Source organism: Saccoglossus kowalevskii, chromosome 4, assembly GCF_978046115.1.
Source record: "Saccoglossus kowalevskii chromosome 4, keSacKowa6.1, whole genome shotgun sequence".
Lineage (NCBI taxonomy): Eukaryota > Metazoa > Hemichordata > Enteropneusta > Harrimaniidae > Saccoglossus > Saccoglossus kowalevskii.
In genome coordinates, this window is record NC_140644.1 from 19,000,258 (window position 1) to 19,015,583 (window position 15,326).

General features: G+C 41.4%; 20 non-coding genes and 1 pseudogene across 20 annotated transcripts; all 21 read right to left on the bottom strand.

Moving 5' to 3' along the window:
* On the bottom strand, positions 1-52 carry LOC146746677 (U2 spliceosomal RNA; annotated as a pseudogene).
* Positions 53-455: 403 nt separating this feature from the next.
* LOC146746678 (U2 spliceosomal RNA) lies at positions 456-646 on the bottom strand. The gene has a single exon (XR_014929361.1). It is a non-coding gene; the product is annotated as a U2 spliceosomal RNA (small nuclear RNA).
* A 403-nt stretch (positions 647-1,049) lies between these two features.
* LOC144357743 (U2 spliceosomal RNA) lies at positions 1,050-1,240 on the bottom strand. The gene has a single exon (XR_013421707.2). It is a non-coding gene; the product is annotated as a U2 spliceosomal RNA (small nuclear RNA).
* Positions 1,241-4,952: 3,712 nt separating this feature from the next.
* LOC146746679 (U2 spliceosomal RNA) lies at positions 4,953-5,143 on the bottom strand. Its single transcript, XR_014929342.1, has one exon. It is a non-coding gene; the product is annotated as a U2 spliceosomal RNA (small nuclear RNA).
* Positions 5,144-5,546: 403 nt separating this feature from the next.
* On the bottom strand, positions 5,547-5,737 carry LOC146746680 (U2 spliceosomal RNA). Its single transcript, XR_014929362.1, has one exon. It is a non-coding gene; the product is annotated as a U2 spliceosomal RNA (small nuclear RNA).
* A 403-nt stretch (positions 5,738-6,140) lies between these two features.
* On the bottom strand, positions 6,141-6,331 carry LOC146746681 (U2 spliceosomal RNA). The gene has a single exon (XR_014929363.1). It is a non-coding gene; the product is annotated as a U2 spliceosomal RNA (small nuclear RNA).
* A 403-nt stretch (positions 6,332-6,734) lies between these two features.
* On the bottom strand, positions 6,735-6,925 carry LOC146746682 (U2 spliceosomal RNA). The gene has a single exon (XR_014929365.1). It is a non-coding gene; the product is annotated as a U2 spliceosomal RNA (small nuclear RNA).
* Positions 6,926-7,328: 403 nt separating this feature from the next.
* On the bottom strand, positions 7,329-7,519 carry LOC144357745 (U2 spliceosomal RNA). The gene has a single exon (XR_013421708.2). It is a non-coding gene; the product is annotated as a U2 spliceosomal RNA (small nuclear RNA).
* Positions 7,520-7,922: 403 nt separating this feature from the next.
* On the bottom strand, positions 7,923-8,113 carry LOC146746683 (U2 spliceosomal RNA). Its single transcript, XR_014929367.1, has one exon. It is a non-coding gene; the product is annotated as a U2 spliceosomal RNA (small nuclear RNA).
* Positions 8,114-8,516: 403 nt separating this feature from the next.
* LOC146746684 (U2 spliceosomal RNA) lies at positions 8,517-8,707 on the bottom strand. The gene has a single exon (XR_014929368.1). It is a non-coding gene; the product is annotated as a U2 spliceosomal RNA (small nuclear RNA).
* Positions 8,708-9,110: 403 nt separating this feature from the next.
* LOC146746685 (U2 spliceosomal RNA) lies at positions 9,111-9,300 on the bottom strand. The gene has a single exon (XR_014929349.1). It is a non-coding gene; the product is annotated as a U2 spliceosomal RNA (small nuclear RNA).
* A 403-nt stretch (positions 9,301-9,703) lies between these two features.
* On the bottom strand, positions 9,704-9,894 carry LOC146746686 (U2 spliceosomal RNA). Its single transcript, XR_014929369.1, has one exon. It is a non-coding gene; the product is annotated as a U2 spliceosomal RNA (small nuclear RNA).
* Positions 9,895-10,297: 403 nt separating this feature from the next.
* Positions 10,298-10,488, bottom strand: LOC146746687 (U2 spliceosomal RNA). The gene has a single exon (XR_014929335.1). It is a non-coding gene; the product is annotated as a U2 spliceosomal RNA (small nuclear RNA).
* A 403-nt stretch (positions 10,489-10,891) lies between these two features.
* LOC146746688 (U2 spliceosomal RNA) lies at positions 10,892-11,082 on the bottom strand. Its single transcript, XR_014929370.1, has one exon. It is a non-coding gene; the product is annotated as a U2 spliceosomal RNA (small nuclear RNA).
* A 403-nt stretch (positions 11,083-11,485) lies between these two features.
* On the bottom strand, positions 11,486-11,676 carry LOC146746689 (U2 spliceosomal RNA). Its single transcript, XR_014929371.1, has one exon. It is a non-coding gene; the product is annotated as a U2 spliceosomal RNA (small nuclear RNA).
* A 403-nt stretch (positions 11,677-12,079) lies between these two features.
* On the bottom strand, positions 12,080-12,270 carry LOC146746690 (U2 spliceosomal RNA). Its single transcript, XR_014929372.1, has one exon. It is a non-coding gene; the product is annotated as a U2 spliceosomal RNA (small nuclear RNA).
* A 403-nt stretch (positions 12,271-12,673) lies between these two features.
* Positions 12,674-12,864, bottom strand: LOC146746691 (U2 spliceosomal RNA). The gene has a single exon (XR_014929337.1). It is a non-coding gene; the product is annotated as a U2 spliceosomal RNA (small nuclear RNA).
* Positions 12,865-13,267: 403 nt separating this feature from the next.
* LOC146746692 (U2 spliceosomal RNA) lies at positions 13,268-13,458 on the bottom strand. The gene has a single exon (XR_014929373.1). It is a non-coding gene; the product is annotated as a U2 spliceosomal RNA (small nuclear RNA).
* Positions 13,459-13,861: 403 nt separating this feature from the next.
* LOC146746693 (U2 spliceosomal RNA) lies at positions 13,862-14,052 on the bottom strand. The gene has a single exon (XR_014929375.1). It is a non-coding gene; the product is annotated as a U2 spliceosomal RNA (small nuclear RNA).
* Positions 14,053-14,455: 403 nt separating this feature from the next.
* On the bottom strand, positions 14,456-14,646 carry LOC146746694 (U2 spliceosomal RNA). The gene has a single exon (XR_014929336.1). It is a non-coding gene; the product is annotated as a U2 spliceosomal RNA (small nuclear RNA).
* A 403-nt stretch (positions 14,647-15,049) lies between these two features.
* Positions 15,050-15,247, bottom strand: LOC144342575 (U2 spliceosomal RNA). The gene has a single exon (XR_013418796.1). It is a non-coding gene; the product is annotated as a U2 spliceosomal RNA (small nuclear RNA).
* Between the last annotated feature and the right edge of the window lie 79 nt (positions 15,248-15,326).

The following is a 15,326-nucleotide window of genomic DNA, read 5'->3' on the forward strand; positions in this document are numbered from 1 at the left end:
CTGATAAGAACAGATACTACACATGATCTTAGCCAAAAGGCCGAGAAGCGATAACCAGTTACGGCCATAGCACAGAGGCATATGCAGATATGCAAATAAATGGTCCAGCTCATATACGAACACGAAAATGGTAAATGTTGAAATAACAACCCGGAAATTTCGTATATTGTTTTCATGCCTAATGGCATGTTTGTTACTATTATTTGTTACAAAGTAACTAGTCGCCTGCATACTATCTCGGCGACTTTTGTGGCAATCGAAGCTAAAGTTAAGCCAAAAATATATATTTATACGTAGCGTCAGGTGACGTAATCGATTATGCAAATTAGGACCGTCCGTCCAGCCGAAGAATAAGGGTTTTAAAAAGTTCCATTAGCGCCCACTATCGGGCATTAAAATGGAGAAAACGGGTGACGCAATGGGTTGATTTGTTTTATTCTGATATTAAATTGTATATGAGGTGGACCATTCCCAGAAATACTGCAATACTGGGTCAATCCGTGGCCAGGACGGAGCAAGCCCCTATTCCATGGCCTGTTTTCAAAAATCAGTTTAATATCGAGTTGCTCAATGAGCAACGTATCAGATATTAAGCTGATAAGAACAGATACTACACATGATCTTAGCCAAAAGGCCGAGAAGCGATAACCAGTTACGGCCATAGCACAGAGGCATATGCAGATATGCAAATAAATGGTCCAGCTCATATACGAACACGAAAATGGTAAATGTTGAAATAACAACCCGGAAATTTCGTATATTGTTTTCATGCCTAATGGCATGTTTGTTACTATTATTTGTTACAAAGTAACTAGTCGCCTGCATACTATCTCGGCGACTTTTGTGGCAATCGAAGCTAAAGTTAAGCCAAAAATATATATTTATACGTAGCGTCAGGTGACGTAATCGATTATGCAAATTAGGACCGTCCGTCCAGCCGAAGAATAAGGGTTTTAAAAAGTTCCATTAGCGCCCACTATCGGGCATTAAAATGGAGAAAACGGGTGACGCAATGGGTTGATTTGTTTTATTCTGATATTAAATTGTATATGAGGTGGACCATTCCCAGAAATACTGCAATACTGGGTCAATCCGTGGCCAGGACGGAGCAAGCCCCTATTCCATGGCCTGTTTTCAAAAATCAGTTTAATATCGAGTTGTTCAATGAGCAACGTATCAGATATTAAGCTGATAAGAACAGATACTACACATGATCTTAGCCAAAAGGCCGAGAAGCGATAACCAGTTACGGCCATAGCACAGAGGCATATGCAGATATGCAAATAAATGGTCCAGCTCATATACGAACACGAAAATGGTAAATGTTGAAATAACAACCCGGAAATTTCGTATATTGTTTTCATGCCTAATGGCATGTTTGTTACTATTATTTGTTACAAAGTAACTAGTCGCCTGCATACTATCTCGGCGACTTTTGTGGCAATCGAAGCTAAAGTTAAGCCAAAAATATATATTTATACGTAGCGTCAGGTGACGTAATCGATTATGCAAATTAGGACCGTCCGTCCAGCCGAAGAATAAGGGTTTTAAAAAGTTCCATTAGCGCCCACTATCGGGCATTAAAATGGAGAAAACCGTAAGCCGTCACTGCCTGGCGTTTTGTTGTCCTCCATACTCTTCAGGGAGGTAAAGAGCTCTGTCAGGGTGATGGGTTTTTCCAAGACCAGCTGTTCCTTGCTGGACAGCTGAGAAGTGATGTGGGAAAGAAAATAATCCTGTTCATCCGTGTCAAGGCTGGGAGAAGCAGTGTACAGAGATCCAAAGAATTGGGTCAGGGAGGCCTCAATTTTTTCCTGGGACCGGTGGATGTTACCCTCCATATCCTGAATTGCAGAGATGATTTTCTTTTTGCCTTGTCTGCGCTCGCGGGTGAGAAAAAATCTAGTACACTTTTCGTCTAGGTCGAACTTGCGGACACGGGCACGGATTTTCACCCCTTCGAGGCGTTTCTTATTAATGTTGTTGATTTTATTTTTAATAGAAATGTGGGAACTGAGAGTCTCTTTGGAGCGGTCTCCCTGGTTTAGTTGAGTAGTGAGTTGGTCGAGTTTAAGCTGGAGAGACTGCTGTTCGGCCTTCTGCGCCCTGGCTCTGATTCTTGCGTGTTTCTGCAAGATGAATTTAACCCTACTCTTCACCATATCCCACCAATCGGCCTGGCATTGAAAGCCTGGCTGCAGTGATTGCCAAAGGGCATACTTGTCCGCGATTTCTGTGTAAACTGAGCGATCCTGTAGCAAGGAAGTGTTACATTTCCATACACCCGGGCCACGAGGCAGGATATTGGGGAAGGTAATGTTCACTGAAACAGGGTCATGATCTGACAGGGAGCAGGCGTTAATAGTGGTCCGCGTGCTCATGTGGGCCGAGATGTAAAAACGGTCCAGCCGAGAGGCCACTGAGTTGTTGGAATCCCTCCAAGTGAACTGTTGTCCATTGGGGTGTTCTTTTCGCCAAGAGTCAACAAGTTGGAGATCTTCAACCAGCGATTCCAGATTCCTGCTTCCTGTGTAGGAATGAGAGCTTGAATGGGAACCACCACATCTGTCCGCCGGGGACAATAGGCAGTTGAAGTCACCCCCTAGAATAATAGGGGAGCCACCGCCAAAATATTGGTGCAAATTGTTGAAGAATATGGGTCTTTGACCGGGTGAGTTGGGACCGTAGATATTGATGAGAGTGAGGGGGGAGCCATTTACTAGGACTGAACAGGCAATGACCCTACCCTCTGTGTCTTTCATAGTATTCTTCAAACAAGCCTCAGAATGAGGTGAGAAGAGAGTTCCCACTCCCTTGCTCTTATTAGAACCTAGGCTCCAGATTGCAGTCCCTCCCCACTCAGCGGTCCATTGATTTTCTTCCTGCACATTACCGATGTGAGCCTCCTGAATGAAGATGATGTCATACTTATTCCTGCATTGCTGGAAAAACTGTGCTCTCTTAGAAGGGTCTCGCAAGCCATTGACGTTACAGGTGAGTACGGTGAGGAGAGGCATAATGACAGTGAGGTTGTGGAGAACCATACAGAGTTAATTGATGAAATAATAGTCAAAAAAGGAAGAACTCTTACCGAGGACAAATTGTGGGTGACTGTTGCAGCAGTGGATCAACCATTCCGAAGTATTCACCGAGATCTCTTTACATTCCTTTACTGGACAGAGAATCTCCACCAGGTCAAAATTATTGTGAACTTCTTGATGATGTCTGAGCACCTCAACCCATCCAGTGAGGCGCTTTATACAGTCAGTGCCTGACAAGGAACCACAGACGACGTCGACTTCTCCTAGTTTGAGTAGAGGGGAGTTTTTGGTTGCAGTGAAGGCTGCCAGGGTTTGCTTTTCAGGCTTCCTCTCCTTGCCATCTTGGCTACAAATTGACTCCTGGTCTGAAGAGGTGCAGAAGTCATCCTCATCAGCAGGGGGCTTCTTTCTCTTCGGCTCGTCCTCTGGGATGTCTTCGCCGACTGACACTGGCCGTTTTTCTCTGTGGATCACCTCATCACTGCCAATTGTGTTCAGGGGCTCCGTCAGTAGGTCCTCGTGATCCTCGGTTGGTGAAACTTGGCCAGCGTTGTTGTTGGTGGGAGGATCATTGGCAGGCGTGGGAAGGGACCATTTCTTGTCGATATTCGTTTTGTTGGCGAAGGATATCGGACAGAGACGGAAGTTGTGTCCGTCTTCGTTACAAATTGTGCACTTAATTTGTCTCTTACACGCCTCAGCAGTGTGTCCGAGCTCTTGACACCTGAAGCATTTTACCTCTTTACAATCTTTAGCAAAGTGTCCCTTCTGGTTGCACTTTGCGCAGATCTTTGGTTGCCCAGGGTACGACAGCCAGATGTTGCGGTTACAAACGCGAATCCTTGGTGGAATGCTGTGGCGAAGCTTGATCTTGTATTGTCGCAACCCATTGTAACATGATGGAAAGTCTGCATAAACACACTTTCTTGCCGCAACTATCTCTCCATATGGTGCCAACGCATATTGGACATAGCAGTCGTTCATGTCGTTTCCCACAAAGGAGGCAGTGACAATGACGACTTCCTCATAATTTGTTACAGAAACCATTTCAGATATAGATTCTAACTTCGGCATAAACTCTCGTCTGAGACTTATGGAGCGAAATGTAACATCATACTTTCCGGGAGCAGTTCTTTCAACTGCTTCTAAGTGGGGTTCTACTTCAACACCGGCGAGGCCAAGAAATATGAAAACTTCTTTAGGAGCAACATTTTCCGAGAATGCTAGGTTCAGCACCCTGTCTTTTCTTGCCAGTGGCCGGGAATTGGCCATGGCTGGCGGCATACTAGAACACCAGGAAACAGAGAACACAGCAGGAACTCCCTAAACCTATAGTCTGGTGACTAAGGGTAGGGGAGAATCTAAAACACTGGATGCAGCAAATGAGAAATAACAGAAATGTAACTTACGAAACTGTAGAACAGCTACTGGAAGAGTCTCTTCAGGATACGCGCAGATTAAGTCCGATAATTACCAATTAGATCTTAGCCAAAAGGCCGAGAAGCGATAACCAGTTACGGCCATAGCACAGAGGCATATGCAGATATGCAAATAAATGGTCCAGCTCATATACGAACACGAAAATGGTAAATGTTGAAATAACAACCCGGAAATTTCGTATATTGTTTTCATGCCTAATGGCATGTTTGTTACTATTATTTGTTACAAAGTAACTAGTCGCCTGCATACTATCTCGGCGACTTTTGTGGCAATCGAAGCTAAAGTTAAGCCAAAAATATATATTTATACGTAGCGTCAGGTGACGTAATCGATTATGCAAATTAGGACCGTCCGTCCAGCCGAAGAATAAGGGTTTTAAAAAGTTCCATTAGCGCCCACTATCGGGCATTAAAATGGAGAAAACGGGTGACGCAATGGGTTGATTTGTTTTATTCTGATATTAAATTGTATATGAGGTGGACCATTCCCAGAAATACTGCAATACTGGGTCAATCCGTGGCCAGGACGGAGCAAGCCCCTATTCCATGGCCTGTTTTCAAAAATCAGTTTAATATCGAGTTGCTCAATGAGCAACGTATCAGATATGAAGCTGATAAGAACAGATACTACACATGATCTTAGCCAAAAGGCCGAGAAGCGATAACCAGTTACGGCCATAGCACAGAGGCATATGCAGATATGCAAATAAATGGTCCAGCTCATATACGAACACGAAAATGGTAAATGTTGAAATAACAACCCGGAAATTTCGTATATTGTTTTCATGCCTAATGGCATGTTTGTTACTATTATTTGTTACAAAGTAACTAGTCGCCTGCATACTATCTCGGCGACTTTTGTGGCAATCGAAGCTAAAGTTAAGCCAAAAATATATATTTATACGTAGCGTCAGGTGACGTAATCGATTATGCAAATTAGGACCGTCCGTCCAGCCGAAGAATAAGGGTTTTAAAAAGTTCCATTAGCGCCCACTATCGGGCATTAAAATGGAGAAAACGGGTGACGCAATGGGTTGATTTGTTTTATTCTGATATTAAATTGTATATGAGGTGGACCATTCCCAGAAATACTGCAATACTGGGTCAATCCGTGGCCAGGACGGAGCAAGCCCCTATTCCATGGCCTGTTTTCAAAAATCAGTTTAATATCGAGTTGCTCAATGAGCAACGTATCAGATATTAAGCTGATAAGAACAGATACTACACATGATCTTAGCCAAAAGGCCGAGAAGCGATAACCAGTTACGGCCATAGCACAGAGGCATATGCAGATATGCAAATAAATGGTCCAGCTCATATACGAACACGAAAATGGTAAATGTTGAAATAACAACCCGGAAATTTCGTATATTGTTTTCATGCCTAATGGCATGTTTGTTACTATTATTTGTTACAAAGTAACTAGTCGCCTGCATACTATCTCGGCGACTTTTGTGGCAATCGAAGCTAAAGTTAAGCCAAAAATATATATTTATACGTAGCGTCAGGTGACGTAATCGATTATGCAAATTAGGACCGTCCGTCCAGCCGAAGAATAAGGGTTTTAAAAAGTTCCATTAGCGCCCACTATCGGGCATTAAAATGGAGAAAACGGGTGACGCAATGGGTTGATTTGTTTTATTCTGATATTAAATTGTATATGAGGTGGACCATTCCCAGAAATACTGCAATACTGGGTCAATCCGTGGCCAGGACGGAGCAAGCCCCTATTCCATGGCCTGTTTTCAAAAATCAGTTTAATATCGAGTTGCTCAATGAGCAACGTATCAGATATTAAGCTGATAAGAACAGATACTACACATGATCTTAGCCAAAAGGCCGAGAAGCGATAACCAGTTACGGCCATAGCACAGAGGCATATGCAGATATGCAAATAAATGGTCCAGCTCATATACGAACACGAAAATGGTAAATGTTGAAATAACAACCCGGAAATTTCGTATATTGTTTTCATGCCTAATGGCATGTTTGTTACTATTATTTGTTACAAAGTAACTAGTCGCCTGCATACTATCTCGGCGACTTTTGTGGCAATCGAAGCTAAAGTTAAGCCAAAAATATATATTTATACGTAGCGTCAGGTGACGTAATCGATTATGCAAATTAGGACCGTCCGTCCAGCCGAAGAATAAGGGTTTTAAAAAGTTCCATTAGCGCCCACTATCGGGCATTAAAATGGAGAAAAAGGGTGACGCAATGGGTTGATTTGTTTTATTCTGATATTAAATTGTATATGAGGTGGACCATTCCCAGAAATACTGCAATACTGGGTCAATCCGTGGCCAGGACGGAGCAAGCCCCTATTCCATGGCCTGTTTTCAAAAATCAGTTTAATATCGAGTTGCTCAATGAGCAACGTATCAGATATTAAGCTGATAAGAACAGATACTACACATGATCTTAGCCAAAAGGCCGAGAAGCGATAACCAGTTACGGCCATAGCACAGAGGCATATGCAGATATGCAAATAAATGGTCCAGCTCATATACGAACACGAAAATGGTAAATGTTGAAATAACAACCCGGAAATTTCGTATATTGTTTTCATGCCTAATGGCATGTTTGTTACTATTATTTGTTACAAAGTAACTAGTCGCCTGCATACTATCTCGGCGACTTTTGTGGCAATCGAAGCTAAAGTTAAGCCAAAAATATATATTTATACGTAGCGTCAGGTGACGTAATCGATTATGCAAATTAGGACCGTCCGTCCAGCCGAAGAATAAGGGTTTTAAAAAGTTCCATTAGCGCCCACTATCGGGCATTAAAATGGAGAAAACGGGTGACGCAATGGGTTGATTTGTTTTATTCTGATATTAAATTGTATATGAGGTGGACCATTCCCAGAAATACTGCAATACTGGGTCAATCCGTGGCCAGGACGGAGCAAGCCCCTATTCCATGGCCTGTTTTCAAAAATCAGTTTAATATCGAGTTGCTCAATGAGCAACGTATCAGATATTAAGCTGATAAGAACAGATACTACACATGATCTTAGCCAAAAGGCCGAGAAGCGATAACCAGTTACGGCCATAGCACAGAGGCATATGCAGATATGCAAATAAATGGTCCAGCTCATATACGAACACGAAAATGGTAAATGTTGAAATAACAACCCGGAAATTTCGTATATTGTTTTCATGCCTAATGGCATGTTTGTTACTATTATTTGTTACAAAGTAACTAGTCGCCTGCATACTATCTCGGCGACTTTTGTGGCAATCGAAGCTAAAGTTAAGCCAAAAATATATATTTATACGTAGCGTCAGGTGACGTAATCGATTATGCAAATTAGGACCGTCCGTCCAGCCGAAGAATAAGGGTTTTAAAAAGTTCCATTAGCGCCCACTATCGGGCATTAAAATGGAGAAAACGGGTGACGCAATGGGTTGATTTGTTTTATTCTGATATTAAATTGTATATGAGGTGGACCATTCCCAGAAATACTGCAATACTGGGTCAATCCGTGGCCAGGACGGAGCAAGCCCCTATTCCATGGCCTGTTTTCAAAAATCAGTTTAATATCGAGTTGCTCAATGAGCAACGTATCAGATATTAAGCTGATAAGAACAGATACTACACATGATCTTAGCCAAAAGGCCGAGAAGCGATAACCAGTTACGGCCATAGCACAGAGGCATATGCAGATATGCAAATAAATGGTCCAGCTCATATACGAACACGAAAATGGTAAATGTTGAAATAACAACCCGGAAATTTCGTATATTGTTTTCATGCCTAATGGCATGTTTCTTACTATTATTTGTTACAAAGTAACTAGTCGCCTGCATACTATCTCGGCGACTTTTGTGGCAATCGAAGCTAAAGTTAAGCCAAAAATATATATTTATACGTAGCGTCAGGTGACGTAATCGATTATGCAAATTAGGACCGTCCGTCCAGCCGAAGAATAAGGGTTTTAAAAAGTTCCATTAGCGCCCACTATCGGGCATTAAAATGGAGAAAACGGGTGACGCAATGGGTTGATTTGTTTTATTCTGATATTAAATTGTATATGAGGTGGACCATTCCCAGAAATACTGCAATACTGGGTCAATCCGTGGCCAGGACGGAGCAAGCCCCTATTCCATGGCCTGTTTTCAAAAATCAGTTTAATATCGAGTTGCTCAATGAGCAACGTATCAGATATTAAGCTGATAAGAACAGATACTACACATGATCTTAGCCAAAAGGCCGAGAAGCGATAACCAGTTACGGCCATAGCACAGAGGCATATGCAGATATGCAAATAAATGGTCCAGCTCATATACGAACACGAAAATGGTAAATGTTGAAATAACAACCCGGAAATTTCGTATATTGTTTTCATGCCTAATGGCATGTTTGTTACTATTATTTGTTACAAAGTAACTAGTCGCCTGCATACTATCTCGGCGACTTTTGTGGCAATCGAAGCTAAAGTTAAGCCAAAAATATATATTTATACGTAGCGTCAGGTGACGTAATCGATTATGCAAATTAGGACCGTCCGTCCAGCCGAAGAATAAGGGTTTTAAAAAGTTCCATTAGCGCCCACTATCGGGCATTAAAATGGAGAAAACGGGTGACGCAATGGGTTGATTTGTTTTATTCTGATATTAAATTGTATATGAGGTGGACCATTCCCAGAAATACTGCAATACTGGGTCAATCCGTGGCCAGGACGGAGCAAGCCCCTATTCCATGGCCTGTTTTCAAAAATCAGTTTAATATCGAGTTGCTCAATGAGCAACGTATCAGTATTAAGCTGATAAGAACAGATACTACACATGATCTTAGCCAAAAGGCCGAGAAGCGATAACCAGTTACGGCCATAGCACAGAGGCATATGCAGATATGCAAATAAATGGTCCAGCTCATATACGAACACGAAAATGGTAAATGTTGAAATAACAACCCGGAAATTTCGTATATTGTTTTCATGCCTAATGGCATGTTTGTTACTATTATTTGTTACAAAGTAACTAGTCGCCTGCATACTATCTCGGCGACTTTTGTGGCAATCGAAGCTAAAGTTAAGCCAAAAATATATATTTATACGTAGCGTCAGGTGACGTAATCGATTATGCAAATTAGGACCGTCCGTCCAGCCGAAGAATAAGGGTTTTAAAAAGTTCCATTAGCGCCCACTATCTGGCATTAAAATGGAGAAAACGGGTGACGCAATGGGTTGATTTGTTTTATTCTGATATTAAATTGTATATGAGGTGGACCATTCCCAGAAATACTGCAATACTGGGTCAATCCGTGGCCAGGACGGAGCAAGCCCCTATTCCATGGCCTGTTTTCAAAAATCAGTTTAATATCGAGTTGCTCAATGAGCAACGTATCAGATATTAAGCTGATAAGAACAGATACTACACATGATCTTAGCCAAAAGGCCGAGAAGCGATAACCAGTTACGGCCATAGCACAGAGGCATATGCAGATATGCAAATAAATGGTCCAGCTCATATACGAACACGAAAATGGTAAATGTTGAAATAACAACCCGGAAATTTCGTATATTGTTTTCATGCCTAATGGCATGTTTGTTACTATTATTTGTTACAAAGTAACTAGTCGCCTGCATACTATCTCGGCGACTTTTGTGGCAATCGAAGCTAAAGTTAAGCCAAAAATATATATTTATACGTAGCGTCAGGTGACGTAATCGATTATGCAAATTAGGACCGTCCGTCCAGCCGAAGAATAAGGGTTTTAAAAAGTTCCATTAGCGCCCACTATCGGGCATTAAAATGGAGAAAACGGGTGACGCAATGGGTTGATTTGTTTTATTCTGATATTAAATTGTATATGAGGTGGACCATTCCCAGAAATACTGCAATACTGGGTCAATCCGTGGCCAGGACGGAGCAAGCCCCTATTCCATGGCCTGTTTTCAAAAATCAGTTTAATATCGAGTTGCTCAATGAGCAACGTATCAGATATTAAGCTGATAAGAACAGATACTACACATGATCTTAGCCAAAAGGCCGAGAAGCAATAACCAGTTACGGCCATAGCACAGAGGCATATGCAGATATACAAATAAATGGTCCAGCTCATATACGAACACGAAAATGGTAAATGTTGAAATAACAACCCGGAAATTTCGTATATTGTTTTCATGCCTAATGGCATGTTTGTTACTATTATTTGTTACAAAGTAACTAGTCGCCTGCATACTATCTCGGCGACTTTTGTGGCAATCGAAGCTAAAGTTAAGCCAAAAATATATATTTATACGTAGCGTCAGGTGACGTAATCGATTATGCAAATTAGGACCGTCCGTCCAGCCGAAGAATAAGGGTTTTAAAAAGTTCCATTAGCGCCCACTATCGGGCATTAAAATGGAGAAAACGGGTGACGCAATGGGTTGATTTGTTTTATTCTGATATTAAATTGTATATGAGGTGGACCATTCCCAGAAATACTGCAATACTGGGTCAATCCGTGGCCAGGACGGAGCAAGCCCCTATTCCATGGCCTGTTTTCAAAAATCAGTTTAATATCGAGTTGCTCAATGAGCAACGTATCAGATATTAAGCTGATAAGAACAGATACTACACATGATCTTAGCCAAAAGGCCGAGAAGCGATAACCAGTTACGGCCATAGCACAGAGGCATATGCAGATATGCAAATAAATGGTCCAGCTCATATACGAACACGAAAATGGTAAATGTTGAAATAACAACCCGGAAATTTCGTATATTGTTTTCATGCCTAATGGCATGTTTGTTACTATTATTTGTTACAAAGTAACTAGTCGCCTGCATACTATCTCGGCGACTTTTGTGGCAATCGAAGCTAAAGTTAAGCCAAAAATATATATTTATACGTAGCGTCAGGTGACGTAATCGATTATGCAAATTAGGACCGTCCGTCCAGCCGAAGAATAAGGGTTTTAAAAAGTTCCATTAGCGCCCACTATCGGGCATTAAAATGGAGAAAACGGGTGACGCAATGGGTTGATTTGTTTTATTCTGATATTAAATTGTATATGAGGTGGACCATTCCCAGAAATACTGCAATACTGGGTCAATCCGTGGCCAGGACGGAGCAAGCCCCTATTCCATGGCCTGTTTTCAAAAATCAGTTTAATATCGAGTTGCTCAATGAGCAACGTATCAGATATTAAGCTGATAAGAACAGATACTACACATGATCTTAGCCAAAAGGCCGAGAAGCGATAACCAGTTACGGCCATAGCACAGAGGCATATGCAGATATGCAAATAAATGGTCCAGCTCATATACGAACACGAAAATGGTAAATGTTGAAATAACAACCCGGAAATTTCGTATATTGTTTTCATGCCTAATGGCATGTTTGTTACTATTATTTGTTACAAAGTAACTAGTCGCCTGCATACTATCTCGGCGACTTTTGTGGCAATCGAAGCTAAAGTTAAGCCAAAAATATATATTTATACGTAGCGTCAGGTGACGTAATCGATTATGCAAATTAGGACCGTCCGTCCAGCCGAAGAATAAGGGTTTTAAAAAGTTCCATTAGCGCCCACTATCGGGCATTAAAATGGAGAAAACGGGTGACGCAATGGGTTGATTTGTTTTATTCTGATATTAAATTGTATATGAGGTGGACCATTCCCAGAAATACTGCAATACTGGGTCAATCCGTGGCCAGGACGGAGCAAGCCCCTATTCCATGGCCTGTTTTCAAAAATCAGTTTAATATCGAGTTGCTCAATGAGCAACGTATCAGATATTAAGCTGATAAGAACAGATACTACACATGATCTTAGCCAAAAGGCCGAGAAGCGATAACCAGTTACGGCCATAGCACAGAGGCATATGCAGATATGCAAATAAATGGTCCAGCTCATATACGAACACGAAAATGGTAAATGTTGAAATAACAACCCGGAAATTTCGTATATTGTTTTCATGCCTAATGGCATGTTTGTTACTATTATTTGTTACAAAGTAACTAGTCGCCTGCATACTATCTCGGCGACTTTTGTGGCAATCGAAGCTAAAGTTAAGCCAAAAATATATATTTATACGTAGCGTCAGGTGACGTAATCGATTATGCAAATTAGGACCGTCCGTCCAGCCGAAGAATAAGGGTTTTAAAAAGTTCCATTAGCGCCCACTATCGGGCATTAAAATGGAGAAAACGGGTGACGCAATGGGTTGATTTGTTTTATTCTGATATTAAATTGTATATGAGGTGGACCATTCCCAGAAATACTGCAATACTGGGTCAATCCGTGGCCAGGACGGAGCAAGCCCCTATTCCATGGCCTGTTTTCAAAAATCAGTTTATTATCGAGTTGCTCAATGAGCAACGTATCAGATATTAAGCTGATAAGAACAGATACTACACATGATCTTAGCCAAAAGGCCGAGAAGCGATAACCAGTTACGGCCATAGCACAGAGGCATATGCAGATATGCAAATAAATGGTCCAGCTCATATACGAACACGAAAATGGTAAATGTTGAAATAACAACCCGGAAATTTCGTATATTGTTTTCATGCCTAATGGCATGTTTGTTACTATTATTTGTTACAAAGTAACTAGTCGCCTGCATACTATCTCGGCGACTTTTGTGGCAATCGAAGCTAAAGTTAAGCCAAAAATATATATTTATACGTAGCGTCAGGTGACGTAATCGATTATGCAAATTAGGACCGTCCGTCCAGCCGAAGAATAAGGGTTTTAAAAAGTTCCATTAGCGCCCACTATCGGGCATTAAAATGGAGAAAACGGGTGACGCAATGGGTTGATTTGTTTTATTCTGATATTAAATTGTATATGAGGTGGACCATTCCCAGAAATACTGCAATACTGGGTCAATCCGTGGCCAGGACGGAGCAAGCCCCTATTCCATGGCCTGTTTTCAAAAATCAGTTTAATATCGAGTTGCTCAATGAGCAACGTATCAGATATTAAGCTGATAAGAACAGATACTACACATGATCTTAGCCAAAAGGCCGAGAAGCGATAACCAGTTACGGCCATAGCACAGAGGCATATGCAGATATGCAAATAAATGGTCCAGCTCATATACGAACACGAAAATGGTAAATGTTGAAATAACAACCCGGAAATTTCGTATATTGTTTTCATGCCTAATGGCATGTTTGTTACTATTATTTGTTACAAAGTAACTAGTCGCCTGCATACTATCTCGGCGACTTTTGTGGCAATCGAAGCTAAAGTTAAGCCAAAAATATATATTTATACGTAGCGTCAGGTGACGTAATCGATTATGCAAATTAGGACCGTCCGTCCAGCCGAAGAATAAGGGTTTTAAAAAGTTCCATTAGCGCCCACTATCGGGCATTAAAATGGAGAAAACGGGTGACGCAATGGGTTGATTTGTTTTATTCTGATATTAAATTGTATATGAGGTGGACCATTCCCAGAAATACTGCAATACTGGGTCAATCCGTGGCCAGGACGGAGCAAGCCCCTATTCCATGGCCTGTTTTCAAAAATCAGTTTAATATCGAGTTGCTCAATGAGCAACGTATCAGATATTAAGCTGATAAGAACAGATACTACACATGATCTTAGCCAAAAGGCCGAGAAGCGATAACCAGTTACGGCCATAGCACAGAGGCATATGCAGATATGCAAATAAATGGTCCAGCTCATATACGAACACGAAAATGGTAAATGTTGAAATAACAACCCGGAAATTTCGTATATTGTTTTCATGCCTAATGGCATGTTTGTTACTATTATTTGTTACAAAGTAACTAGTCGCCTGCATACTATCTCGGCGACTTTTGTGGCAATCGAAGCTAAAGTTAAGCCAAAAATATATATTTATACGTAGCGTCAGGTGACGTAATCGATTATGCAAATTAGAACCGTCCGTCCAGCCGAAGAATAAGGGTTTTAAAAAGTTCCATTAGCGCCCACTATCGGGCATTAAAATGGAGAAAACGGGTGACGCAATGGGTTGATTTGTTTTATTCTGATATTAAATTGTATATGAGGTGGACCATTCCCAGAAATACTGCAATACTGGGTCAATCCGTGGCCAGGACGGAGCAAGCCCCTATTCCATGGCCTGTTTTTAAAAATCAGTTTAATATCGAGTTGCTCAATGAGCAACGTATCAGATATTAAGCTGATAAGAACAGATACTACACATGATCTTAGCCAAAAGGCCGAGAAGCGATAACCAGTTACGGCCATAGCACAGAGGCATATGCAGATATGCAAATAAATGGTCCAGCTCATATACGAACACGAAAATGGTAAATGTTGAAATAACAACCCGGAAATTTCGTATATTGTTTTCATGCCTAATGGCATGTTTGTTACTATTATTTGTTACAAAGTAACTAGTCGCCTGCATACTATCTCGGCGACTTTTGTGGCAATCGAAGCTAAAGTTAAGCCAAAAATATATATTTATACGTAGCGTCAGGTGACGTAATCGATTATGCAAATTAGGACCGTCCGTCCAGCCGAAGAATAAGGGTTTTAAAAAGTTCCATTAGCGCCCACTATCGGGCATTAAAATGGAGAAAACGGGTGACGCAATGGGTTGATTTGTTTTATTCTGATATTAAATTGTATATGAGGTGGACCATTCCCAGAAATACTGCAATACTGGGTCAATCCGTGGCCAGGACGGAGCAAGCCCCTATTCCATGGCCTGTTTTCAAAAATCAGTTTAATATCGAGTTGCTCAATGAGCAACGTATCAGATATTAAGCTGATAAGAACAGATACTCCTTTTTGGTTTAGGGGTAGCGAAATTCAACTAAATGGAACTATTTAGATCTATGTTAGTTAGGTGCCCCAAGGCAGGCCGGCCACGCCGGTTCGGAGCTCAAGGTGGTGCGATCACCCC